Source organism: Cetorhinus maximus, unplaced genomic scaffold (genome assembly GCF_964194155.1).
Source record: "Cetorhinus maximus unplaced genomic scaffold, sCetMax3.hap1.1 HAP1_SCAFFOLD_1980, whole genome shotgun sequence".
In the NCBI taxonomy this organism is placed as follows: domain Eukaryota; kingdom Metazoa; phylum Chordata; class Chondrichthyes; order Lamniformes; family Cetorhinidae; genus Cetorhinus; species Cetorhinus maximus.
In genome coordinates this window covers 47377-60101 of record NW_027597920.1, presented here as the reverse complement: position 1 = coordinate 60101, position 12725 = coordinate 47377, and positions in this window count along the sequence as shown.

The window sequence follows — 12725 nt, the reverse complement described above, 5'->3', positions numbered from 1 at the left end:
TAAGGGGGAAATGGGGAAGAGGGGAGGGGAGTGAAAGGGGAGGGTGTGGTGGTGAAATAGGAGGAGGGGATGGGTAGGGGGCAAAAGGGGAGATAGAAAAGGGAAGGAGGAACGGAGGGGGAACAGGGGAAGGGGGAAAGGAGGAAATGGGGGAATGTTGTTAAGCTCCAATAGCTATTTGGCAATAAAGACTGAGACCAAGACTGGCTTCTTCAAACAGAGTTTTATTTTTAGTGTATAAAATTCTACCCAAAACACTTGTCTCCCCTGTTATCCACACAAAAGGAGTTTTTTTTTGTCTTTTTAAAGGAAAAGATGTCCCTCTTTGAGGATCTAATAACTATTTGGAGTTTGCTCCTCTTTTGGTGAAGCAGTCAGATAACTAGTAGCTGCTATCAGTCCATTTGATCTGGGCAATCTCCTTATTCTCAAGCATCTGTTTTAAGCTTGTAATGTCAATTTGCAATTTCTTCTCGTTATTGCACTTTGTAGAGTGAACATTTTCCCAAAGCGACGTATTACCTATAAGACATTCGATAGGTACCATTCCTGAATACCCTTTCCCATTTGAAACTTCAGCCAGTATATTTGATATAAGGAATGCCATATCTACCGCCTCAACAAAGGCAAGAGTCTCTGCTGCTAACACTTTTTACAACTCTTCATATCTTTTTAGGTTCCCATGCCAAAGGGCAGCATTTGCCCTTTTCCCCTATGAGAAATATAAATCCTTCTGTACTCGAAAATCTATCACATAGATTTGCATAAGACACATCACTGAACACAATCAGTTTCATTTTTCTAAGATCACCCAAAGATGGGCATCTCAAAACACACTGCTCCATTTTTAATATTGTCAATGTTTTGTTTGTCCGAATGATTTCTTCAACATTGGGATCGTTCATTTTAGGGCTCAATTCCAAAACATCAAGACAGACATCTGGCCTTGTTTGTTTGCCTAGTCAACTGCCCAATTAGACTTCTGAGTTCCTCTTCTTCATTTCAGAAATTGCTGTATCTTTCTGGGAGGCCCTACCACGACTAATTGCAATCCCTAATGGGATTGACATTCCTTAAATAGGATTGCTGATGTAAAAGGACATGTGATCCGCTCTGCCTGATTTCCAATCCAATGTATTTAAACACACCAGTTGCCTGACTTCCAATTTTAAACTCCATTCTGAGTCCATTAATGACAACTGTTTCAAATTCATTACTACCACCCCACAAAAAACCATCTACATGCATCATAAAGATGCCTGCAAGTTTCCCTTCGTGGTGCCAATAAAACATTGCCTGGTCTTCTTCCAACTTTAATAAAACTGACCTCACTGAGAAATACCAAACCCTGGGGGCATCATTTAAACCATATTTGCATTTATTTAGCTTCCAGAGTGTCCCCTCTGCATTTGGTGCCTCTTTTGGTGGACAGAAAAAAACTTCCCTTTGAAGTTGGTGTCCCTGCAAAAAAGCAGGTTTAATATCAATGGACTTACATTCCCAAGTATTTGTAGCTAATAGAGCTAAAAAGATCTTCAGCATAACTTTCCCTGCCAAAAGTGAATCTACTCTTATATCCCGGTCACCCAATATTTCTTCAAACTCTCGTGCTACATGCCTGGCTTTAGCTTTATAAGTCCCATCAGGAAGCACCTTTTCCATGCATGTCCATCTATGCGATAGAGCTGTTTGTCTCTTATCTGGCACCTCTGTGTACACCCCAAATTCTTTCCAACTATGTAGTTCTTGCTGTTTGGCATCCTTTATTAATTAATCGTCTAATTTGTTTGTATCTACTAAGACTTCTCGATCACGGGCTTCTTCTTGTAGCAGTACCAGTCTGTACCATATTCCTTGACCTTGTTAAGCTACGTCCTCTATCCTGCCTTCTATCACGCTCCAGATTGTTACTGTTTGATCTCCCTCTCCCATTTATAGATGTTCTTCATTTCGTGATCACTTCCTAGAGGCATGTTCACTCAGACCCACTGTCTGAACAGATACTGCGGCTACATGCCTTCCATTTTTGTACTTCATGTTCCCAATCCATAGGCTTAACCTCCTGTCCTTTATCTCGTACATTTACCAGTCTTTATATTTTCCAGTGGCCTTCCTGTTCTACGTATAATTGTCGTATCCCGCCATTGACTGGCCCTTTCTGGCAAGTACGTAACTTTAGTGCCAGCTTTCGGCAGTTGTCTGGGACAAATTGCCTCATCTTCTTTGTCCGAATTACTGTCTCTATCTTCAGATACCCCGTCAACTTCAGCTACCTGGTCCTCACAATTATGCAACATATGGGTATGAGAAGTACATGGTTCCTCATCCCTTCCTACACTTTCCGAACCTGCAAATTTGTGATCCGCACCAACTAACCTCGATGAGTGTACCCGAATAGTCTGGTTCCCATTTTGTAAAATGACTGTTTTACTATCTTTATCTATAATCTTTCCTGGGCCTTTCCACTTGTTAAGTCCTTCTCTTTTATAGTATATCATATCTCCCTGATTGAAAATAGTTTCGGTTAAGGAAGAAGGAGGACATGTCAGAGGAACTGTTAACCGAGGTTTTCCACCCACAGTCGTTGACAGGGCCCTCAACCGTGTCCAGCCCATCTCCCACGCATCCGCCCTCACACCTTCTCCTCTCTCCCAGAAACATGATAGGGTCCCCCTTGTCCTCACTTAACACCCCACCAGCCTCCGCATTCAAAGGATCATCCTCCGCCATTTCCGCCAACTCCAGCATGATGCCACCACCAAACACATCTTCCCTTCACCCCCCCTGGCGGCATTCCGTAGGGATCGTTCCCTCCGGGACACTCTGGTCCACTCCTCCATCGTCCCCTACTCCTCAACCCCCACCTATGGCACCTCCCCATGCCCACGCAGAAGATGCAACACCTGCCCCTTCACTTCCTCTCTCCTCACCGTCCAAGGGCCCAAACACTCCTTTCAAGTGAAGCAGCATTTCACTTACATTTCCCCTAACTTAGTCTACTGCATTCGTTGCTCCCAATGCGGTCTCCTCTACATTGGAGAGACCAAATGTAAACTGGGCGACCGCTTTGCCGAACACCTGCGGTCTGTCCGCAAGAAAGACCCAAACCTCCCTGTTGCTTGCCATTTTAACACTCCACCCTGCTCTCTTGCCCACATGTCTGTCCTTGGCTTGCTGCATTGTTCCAGTGAAGCCCAACGCAAACTGGAGGAACAGCACCTCATCTTCCGACTAGGCACTTTACAGCCTTCCGGACTGAATACTGAATTCAACAACTTTAGATCTTAAACTCCCTCCTCTATCCCCATCCCCTTTCCGTTTCTCCCCCCTCCCTTTTGTTTTTCCAATAATTTATATAGATTTTTCTTTTCCCACCTATTTTCATTATTTTTAAATCTATACTTTTAGTGCCCTGTTAGTCTTTCCACCCCACCCCCACTAGAGCTGTACCTTGAGTGTCCTGCCATCCATTCTTAATTAGCACATTCGTTTAGATAATATCACCACCTTCAACACCTCTTTGTTCCTTTGTCTGTGACATCTTTTGATTATCTGCTCCTATCACTGCTTGCTTGTCCCTACAACACCCAACTTCTCTCCCCCCACCCCCCTACCTTAAACCAGCTTATATTTCACCCCTCTCCTAATATTACTCAGTTCTGTTGAAGGGTCATGAGGACTCGAAACGTCAACTCTTTTCTTCTCCGCCGATGCTGCCAGACCTGTTGAGTTTTTCCAAGTAATTCTGTTTTTGTTTTGGATTTCCAGCATCTGCAGTTTTTTGTTTTTATGATGATCCTAGTGTTGTTTACATTACTATCCTCCCAAACCTATGGTTTTGATCCCTTCCTTTGGATGAGGGTTGGCACTGGACATACACCTCCTTGGTGTACATGGGTTATAAGACACAGAAACATACCATTCTGCTCAATCAGTCCAGGCTGCTGTTTATTCTCCATTCTATCCTCCCATTTTTACTCATCTAAATGACCCATTGTAACCCTCTATTCCCTTCTCCCTCATATGCTTGTCTAATCTCCCCTTGAATACATCTATACTATTTGCTTCAACCTCTCCATGTGGTAGTGAGTTCCACATTCTCATCGCTCTTTGAGAAAAATAGTTTCTTCAGAATTCCCTATTGAATTTCTTAGTGATTATCTTACATTGATGGCTTCTAGTTATACTCTTCCCCACAAGAGGAAACATTCTTTCTGCAACAAAAACAAAAATACCTGGAAAAACTCAGCAGGTCTGGCAGCATCTGCGGAGAGGGACACAGTTAACGTTTTGAGTCCGAATGACCCTTCAACAGAAGACTCGAAACATTAACTGTGTCCCTCTCCACAGATGCTGCCAAACCTGCTGAGCTTTTCCAGGTATTTTGGTTTTTGTTTTGGATTTCCAACATTCGCAATTTTTTGCTTTTATCTTAACATTCTCTCTGCATCCGCTCTATCAAAACCTTTCATCATTTTAAAGACCTCGGTCAGATTCCCCTTCAGCGTCAGCGTTCTAAACAAGGTTCCATACAGTTTTAGCATAACTTCACTATGCTTCAATTCTGTCCCTCTAGAAATAAAGCCGAATGTTTGGTTAGTCTTTTTAATGGCCTTGTTAACCTGTGCTGCAACTTTCAGAGATTGGTGCATTTGTACTCCTAGATCCCTTTGTTCCTCTACTTCACCTAGACTTTCACCTTCCAAGTAATAAATGACCTCTCTATTCTTCCGACCAAAATATATGACCTCACATTTATCTGCATTTAACTTCATTTGCCAATTTTTCTTTATTATTCATTCACAGGATGTGGGCATCGCTGGCTGAGCCAGCATTTATTACCCATCCCTAGTTGCCCTTGAGAAGGTGATGGTGAGCTGCCTTCTTGAACCGTTGCAGTCCCTGTGGTTTAGGTACACCAACAGTATTGTTAGGAAGGGAGTTCCAGGATTTTGACCCAGCGACAGTGAAGGAACAGTGATAAATTTCCAAGTTAGGATGGTGAGTGGCTTGGAGGGGAACTTCCAGGTGGTGGTGTTCCCATGCATATGCTACCCTTGTCCTCTAGATGGTGGAGGTCACGGGTTTGGAAGGTGCTGCCTAAGGAGCCTTGGTGAATTCCTGCAGTGCATCTTGTAGATGCTACACACTGCTGCTACTGTGCGTCAGTGGTGGAAGGAGTGAATGTTTGTGGATGTGATGCCAATCAAGTGGGCTGCTTTGTCCTGGATGGTGTTGAGCTTCTTGATTGTTGTGGGAGCTGCACTCATCCAGGCAAGTGGGGAGTATTCCATCACACTCCTGACTTGTGCCTTGTAGATGGTAGACAGGCTTTGGGGATTCAGGAGGTGAGTTACTCGCCAGAGGATTCCCAGCCTCTGACCTGCTCTTGTAGCCACAGTACTCGTGGCTGGCCCAGGTCAGTTTCTGGTCAGTGTTGATAGTGGGTAATCAGCAATGGTAATGCCAATGAACATCAAGGGGCAATGGTTAGATTCTCTCTTGTTGGAGATGGTCATTTCCTGGCACTTGTGTGGCACGAATGTTATTTGCCACTTGTCAGCCCAAGCCTGGATGTTGTCCAGGACTTGCTGCATTTGGACATGGACTACTTCAGTATTTGAGGAGTCGTGAACGGTGCTGAACATTGTGCAATCATCAGTGAACATCCCCACTTCTAACCTTATGAGGGAAGGAAGGTCATTGATGAAGCAGCTGAAGATGGTTGAGCTGAGGACACTACCCTGAGGAACTCCTGCAGTGATGTCCTGGAGCTGAGATGATTGACCTTCAAAAACCATAACCAACTTGCTTTGTGTTAGATAGGACTCCAGCCAGTGGAGAGTTTTCACCCTGATTCCCATTGACTCCAGTTTTGCTAGGGTTCCTTGATGCCACACTCTGTCAAATGCTGCCTTGATGTCGAGGGCAGTCACTCTCACCTCACCTCGAGAGTTCAGCTCTTTTGTCCATGTTTGAACCAAGGCTGTAATGAAGTCAGGAGCTGAGTGACCCTGGTGGAACAGGTTATTGCTAAGCAAATGTCACTTGATAGCACTGTTGATGACCCTTCCATCACTTTACTGATGCTGGAGAGTAGACTGATAGGGCGGTAATTGGCCAGGTTGGATTTGTCCTTTTTGTGTACAGGACATACTTGGGTAATTTTCCACATAGCCGGGTAGATGCCAGTGTTGTAGCTGCACTGGAACAGCTTGACAAGTTCTGGAATACAAGTCTTCAGTTCCAATTCCAGAATGTTGTCAGGGCCCATAGCCTTTGCAGTGTCTAGTGCTTTCAGCGTTTCTTGATATCATGTAGAGTGAATCAAATTGGCTGAAGACTGGCATCTGTGATGCTAGGGTCCTCTGGAGGAGGCCGAGATGGATCATCCACTCGGCACTTCTGGCTGAAGATTGTAGCGAATGCTTCAGCCTTATCTTTTGTGCTGATGTGCTGGGCTCCTCCATCATTGAGGATGGGGATGTTTGTAGAGCATCCTCCTCCTCCTTCAGTGAGTTATTTAATTGTCCACCACCATTCATGACTGGATGTAGTAGTACAGTAGAGCTTAGATCTGATCTGTTGGTTGTGGGATGTCTTAGCTCTGTCTATCGCATACTGCTTCCGCTGTTTGTCATGCAAGTAGTCCTGTGTTATAGCTTCGCCAGGTTGACATCTCATTTTTAGGTATGCCTGGTGCTGCTCCTGGCATGCCTTCCTGCACTCTTCATTGAACCAAAGTTGAGGCTGTGGCTTGGTGGTAATGGTAGAGTGGGGGATATGCTGGGCCATGAGATTATAGATTGTGGCTGAGTACAATTTTGCTGCTGCTGATGGCCCACAGCGCCTCATTGACGCCCAGTCTTGAGTTGCTTGATCTGTTTGAAATTTATCCCATTTAGCACAGTGGTAGTGCCACACAACATGATGAAGGGTGTCCTCAATGTGAAGACAGGACTTTGTTTCCACAAGGACTGTGCAGTGATCACCCAACCAATACTGACATGGACCGATGCATCTGAGGCATGTAGATTGGTGAGGTCAAGTAAGTTTTTCCCTCTTGTCGGTTCCCTCATCACTTGCTGCAGACCCAGTCTAGCAGCTATGTCCTTTAGGGCTCAGTCAGCTCAGTCAGCAGTGGTGCTACCGAGCCACTCTTGGTGATGGACATTGAAGTCCCCCACCCAGAGTACATTCTGCGCCCTTGCCACCCTCAGTGCTTCCTCCAAGTGATGTTCAACATGGAGGAGCACAGATTCAACAGCTGAGGGAGGGCGGTATGTGGTAATCAGCAGGGAGTTTCCTTGCACATGTTTGACCTGATGCAATGAGACTTCATGGGGTTCAGAGTCAATGTTGAGGACTCCCAGGGCAACTCCCTCCCGACTGTATACCTCTGTGCTGCAATCTCTGATGATGGTGGTGTATGGGATATTGTATGTAAGGTTTGATTCCGTGAGTATGGCTATATCCGGCTATTGCTTGACTGGTCTGTGGGACAGCTCTCCCAATTTTGGCACAAGATCCGAGATGTTCTTAAGGAGGACTTTGCAGGGCTAAGTTTGCCGTTGTCATTTCCAGTGCCTAGGTCGATGCCAGGTGGCCCATCCGGTTTCATTCCTTTTCGACTTTGTAGTGGTTTTGAGTAGCTTGCTAGGTCTTTTCAGTGGACATTTAAGGGTCAAACACATTGCTGTGGGTCTGGAGTCGCTTGTAGGCCATATGGGTAAGGATGGCAGGTTTCTTTCCCTAAAGGGCCTTAGTGAACCAGATGGATTTGCTATGACAATCAGCAATGGTTTTGTCGTCATCATTAGACAAACTTTTAATTCCAGGTTTATTAATTGAATTTAAATTCCACCAGATGCTGTGCCGTGTCCCCAGAGCATTAGCCTTGGTCTCTGGATTACTAGTCCAGTGACATTACCACTATGCCACCACCTCCCCCCATTTGCCCATTCTGCAAGTTTATTAATGTCCTATGAAGACCCATGTGCTGGATAAAGCCTGTATTTTCTTTTGTGTGATGATCATTTAAGAACAAAGTGGACTGGTGAGTATTTTGAAAGAGGGTTAATTGCGTTCCTGATTATGACATCATTAGGTTCAAAGAAATGACCATGTGACCTGGAGTCACATGGGATGAACAGCTAAGAAGAAAAAGGTAAATACAAAGCTAATTGCAGTGGGGTTGAGTTTCAGGCTTTTTTTTTCTCTGTTTAGCAGTTCAGAACACTGAGAATTTGTGCAGAGAGTAAAGAAACAAGGCTCTGTCCGGATGGAAAAATTCTCTGTTTGGCAGTCTTTGAACAGATCCAGATGTTCAAGCAGGTGTCTGAGAATAGAGCTGAGACTGTGTTAATGTTTGTGTTATACAGTTGGAAAGGACAGAATACTGAAAATAGGAAGAGCGAGGGATTGTGGATTGGATATTGCTGCTGTTGATGTAGTGCCACAGCCTGACAGGCTATTTTAAGGGCTGGAAAAAGGGAGTATCTGTGTCGTCAGGATTGTCGTGACCTGAGTGGGAGAGGGTTTGTAGATGTGCGCCGTGTCAGTGGGGTCTTTGGTTTGAATACAGTTGCTGGTGAACGCAACTCAAGAGCTGAAGTGGTTGGATGGGTAGTGAGAAATCCTGCAAAATGTCAGCTGAGTTGGAAGGACCGAGATTATACGTGATTCCACATTTGTGTGGGAAGTAATGTGAATGCTTGTAACTACACGATGAGTATCTTTGTTGTAGCGACTATTTAAAGTGAAATTTACTTTTTTAATTGAAATATCCTTCACCTGTTCATTAATGTTTGAAATGTGTTGATTTCAGTTGGTTCATTACAGTAAACGTTTTAAAAATTGAAATCTTGTGCAGTTGTTCCTTTTGGCATTGTGGGGATTCCTTTCTTATTTAAAAGTTATTGGTCTCTATGCGGATCATAAAAGTGCTCACGTAATTTGTTGCAGTCCTCCTCAGTATCCTGAGTAAGTCCTGCTATTCCATCTCCCTGTTCTTCTTCTCTACCTTGTCTATGTAAAACCCTGCAATTCTCAGTCCTGATTTCTCTGTAGCCATGTCTCAGTAATCCCTACCATATCTGATTCCTCCCAAGGCATGTTTCCCTCCAGTTCCCTTGTTTTATTACAGAGACTGAGTGCATTATTGTATAGACATCTTAACTCATCTTTATTTCGTCTCACTTTATGTTTAACTATTTTTTTAAACTCCCATTCTATGGCTCGTCCTATCCCTTGGCATTAATGTCCTCCCTTACTTTATTCATCCCTCTGACCTCCTCCCCTGCTCTTTACATTTAGGCTGCTTACATTTCTTGTAGTTCCCTCCCCCAACCCCTTACTAGTTTAAAGCCTTTGCCACCATTTCTGCCAGGACAAGGTTCCCATCCCAGTTCAGAGGAGCCCATCCTATTGCTACAGCTCCATCCTGTCCCAGAAATGGTGCTGGAGTCCCATGGAAAGGAAACTCTTTTTCCCACAACAGTCCTTTAGCCACATGTTAATTCTCCTGATCTGTCTGCTTCTATAGTAATTTGCATATGATTCAAGCAGTAATCCAGAGATTATCATCCTTGAGGTCCTGCTTTTTAATTTAGACCCTAACTCCTGATACTCTTTGAAGAGAACCTCCTCCCTGTTCAACCCGAGGTTGTTTGATCCAAGATGGACCACAACAACTGGATTAACCACTTCCCTTTCCAAGTTCCTCTCCAGCTGCCATGAGATATCCCTTAGCCTGGCTAAGCAAAGCACCCTTTGGGATTCTTGCTCTAGACTGTAGAGGACGCTGTCCCCAAATGATAAGAGTTCCCTATGTAGAAACCCCATTTCTATTCTATCAAGCCCCCTACTCCTGGACAGCATCCTGAGCCATGGTGCCTTGGTCTGCGTTGTGGCTTTCTGGCCTGTAGCCTTGTCCTCACGGACAGCCAGTACTCTTGGACAGGACCAGCGTTTGTGGTACCTCCTCCCCAAACTCTCCTAAATCCCCTCTAGCTGACATCCTGTCAGCCACACCCTCTTTTTCCTGAACATGTGTTTTCCCCCGGGGTGTGACTGTATTCTGGATAAAACTGTAAACTGTCCAGAAACTTGTCCCCCTTCCTGATGTGTCAGAGTCTCTCCAATTTGCACCCCAGCTCAATGTCTCTGAGCTGGAGATTTTCGAGATGGAGATGAGGCGTTAAAAAGGCAGATTGTGCTTGACCAATCAAATTGAATTTTTTGATGAAATAACAGGGAAGGTTAATGAAGGGAAAGCAGTGGATGTTGTCTACATGGATGTTTAAGAAAGCCTTTGGCAAAGTGCCACATAAAAGGCCGGTTAACAAAATTGAGGCTCTTGGAATAGGAGGGTCAATGTCAGCTTGGATAAAAAAAATTGGCTTAAGGACAGAAAATAACAAGTCATGGAAAATGATTGTATTTCAAACTAGAGGATGGTGGTCGGTGATGTTGCACAAGGATCAGTGCTGTGGCCACTACTTTTCTTGATATAGATGCATGACATGGCTATTGAAATACCGAGTGAATTTCAAAATGTGCTAATATCAAAGAGAAGGACTTAGCGGTCGATTTGTCTAGGGAAGTGTGTGTAGATAGCCTGGATCATGTTGAGATCAAAAAAGAGGTGTTAGGCGTCTTGAAGAATATTAAGGTGGATAAGTCCCCAGGGCCAGATGGGATCTACCCCGGAGTACTGAGGGAGGCAAGGGAGGAGATTGCTGGGGCCTTGACAGAAATCTTTGTATCCTCACTGGCTACGGGTGAGGTCCCAGAGGACTGGAGAATGGCCAATGTTGTTCCATTGTTTAAGAAGAGTAGCAGGGATAATCCAGGAAATTACAGGCCGGTGAGCCTTACGTCAGTGGTAGGGAAATTATTGGAGAAGATTCCTCGTGACAGGATTTACTACCATTTGGAAGCAAATGGACGTATTAGTGAGAGGCAGCATGCTTTTGTGAAGGGGAGGTCATGTCTCACTAACTTGATCGAGTTTTTTGAGGAAGTGACAAAGATGATCAACGATGGAAGGGCAGTGGATATTATATACATGAATTTCAGTAAGGCCTTTGACAAGGTCTCTCATGGCAGACTGGTACAGAAGGTAAAGTCGCACGGGATCAGAGGTGAGCTGGCAAGATGGATACAGAATTGGCTTGGTCATAGAAGACAGAGGGTAGCAGTGGAAGGGTGCTTTTCTGAATGGAGAGCTGTGACTAGTGGAGTTCTGCAGGGATCAGTGCTGGGACCTTTGCCATTTGTAGTATACATAAATGATTTGGAGGAAAATGTAACTGGGCTAATTAGTAAGTTTGTAGACAACATTAAGGTTGGAGGAGTTGCAGCTAGTGAAGAGGATTGTCACTGGATATAGATCGGTTGGAGACTTGGGCGGAGAAATGGCAGATGGAGTTTAATCCGGACAAATGCGAGGTAATGCATTTTGGAAGATCTAGTACAGGCAGGAATTATACAGTAAATGGCAAAACCCTTAAGTGCATTGACAGGCAGAGGGATCTGGGTGTACAGGTCCACAGGTCACTGAAAGTGGCAACGCAGGTGGATAAGGTAGTCAGGAAGGTATATGGCATGCCTGCCTTCATTGACAGGGGTATTAAGTACAAAAGCTGGGAAGTCATGCTGCAGCTGTATAGAACCTTGGTTAGGCCACACTTGGAATATTGCGTGCAATTCTGGTCGCCACATTACCAGAAAGACATGGAGGTGTTGGAGAGGGTGCAGAAGAGGTTTACCAGGATGCTGCCTGGTCGGGAGGTTATTAGCTATGAGGAGAGGTTGGAGAAACTCGGATTGTTCTCACTAGAGTGACGGAGATTGAGGGGCGACTTGACAGAAGTTTACAAAATTATGAGTGGCATGGACAGAGTAGATAGTCAGAAGCTTTTTCCCAGGGTGGAAGAGTCAATTACTAGGGGACATAGATTTAAGGTGAGGGGAGAAAACTATAGAGGAGATGTGCGGGGCAAGTTTTTTACGCAGAGGGTAGTGAGTGTCTGGAATTTGCTGCCAAAGGAGGTGGTGGAAGCAGGTATGATAGTGGTGTTTAAGAGGCAGCTTGACAAATACATGAATAAGATGGGAATGGAGGGATATGGACCCCAGAAGTGCAAAATGTTTTAGTTGACGGGCAATATGATCGGCGCAGGCTTGGAGGGCCGAAGGGCCTGTTCCTGTGCTGTACTTTTCTTTGTTCTTTGATACCAAACTTAGAGGTATGGCAAACAGTGAGGATCATACCAATCAACTAACAGGACATAGATAGGCTAACAGATCCCTAATTAATTTGGGGATACTCTGTGAATCTATTTTAGATTCTAGTGTCCTTTCCTGGACCTCTTTTAAATTTATTGGCCTGGCTTTGACAGTGCTACATTCGAGCAGCCCTCGCTCCATGTTTATGCGTGCTATTTCACTTTTTTGGGCCTCATTTCTTTCACTAATTAACGCCTTGCTGCCAGCCAAATTGTATCCAAGGAGGAAATCAATTCCTGGTACTGGTAGCTCAGGAGCAATTCCTAATGTAACAGGGCCTAAAACAAGGTCACACTATAGGTGGACCTTATCAAGGGTTGCAAATACAGATCCTCCTCCCACTCCACTGATCAGGGCTTTGGCCTTCAGGGAGGACTCAAGTGAGTTGGGGGGGTGGGGGGGTGCTGGGTAGGTTTAGGTTTCCCTCCAACATT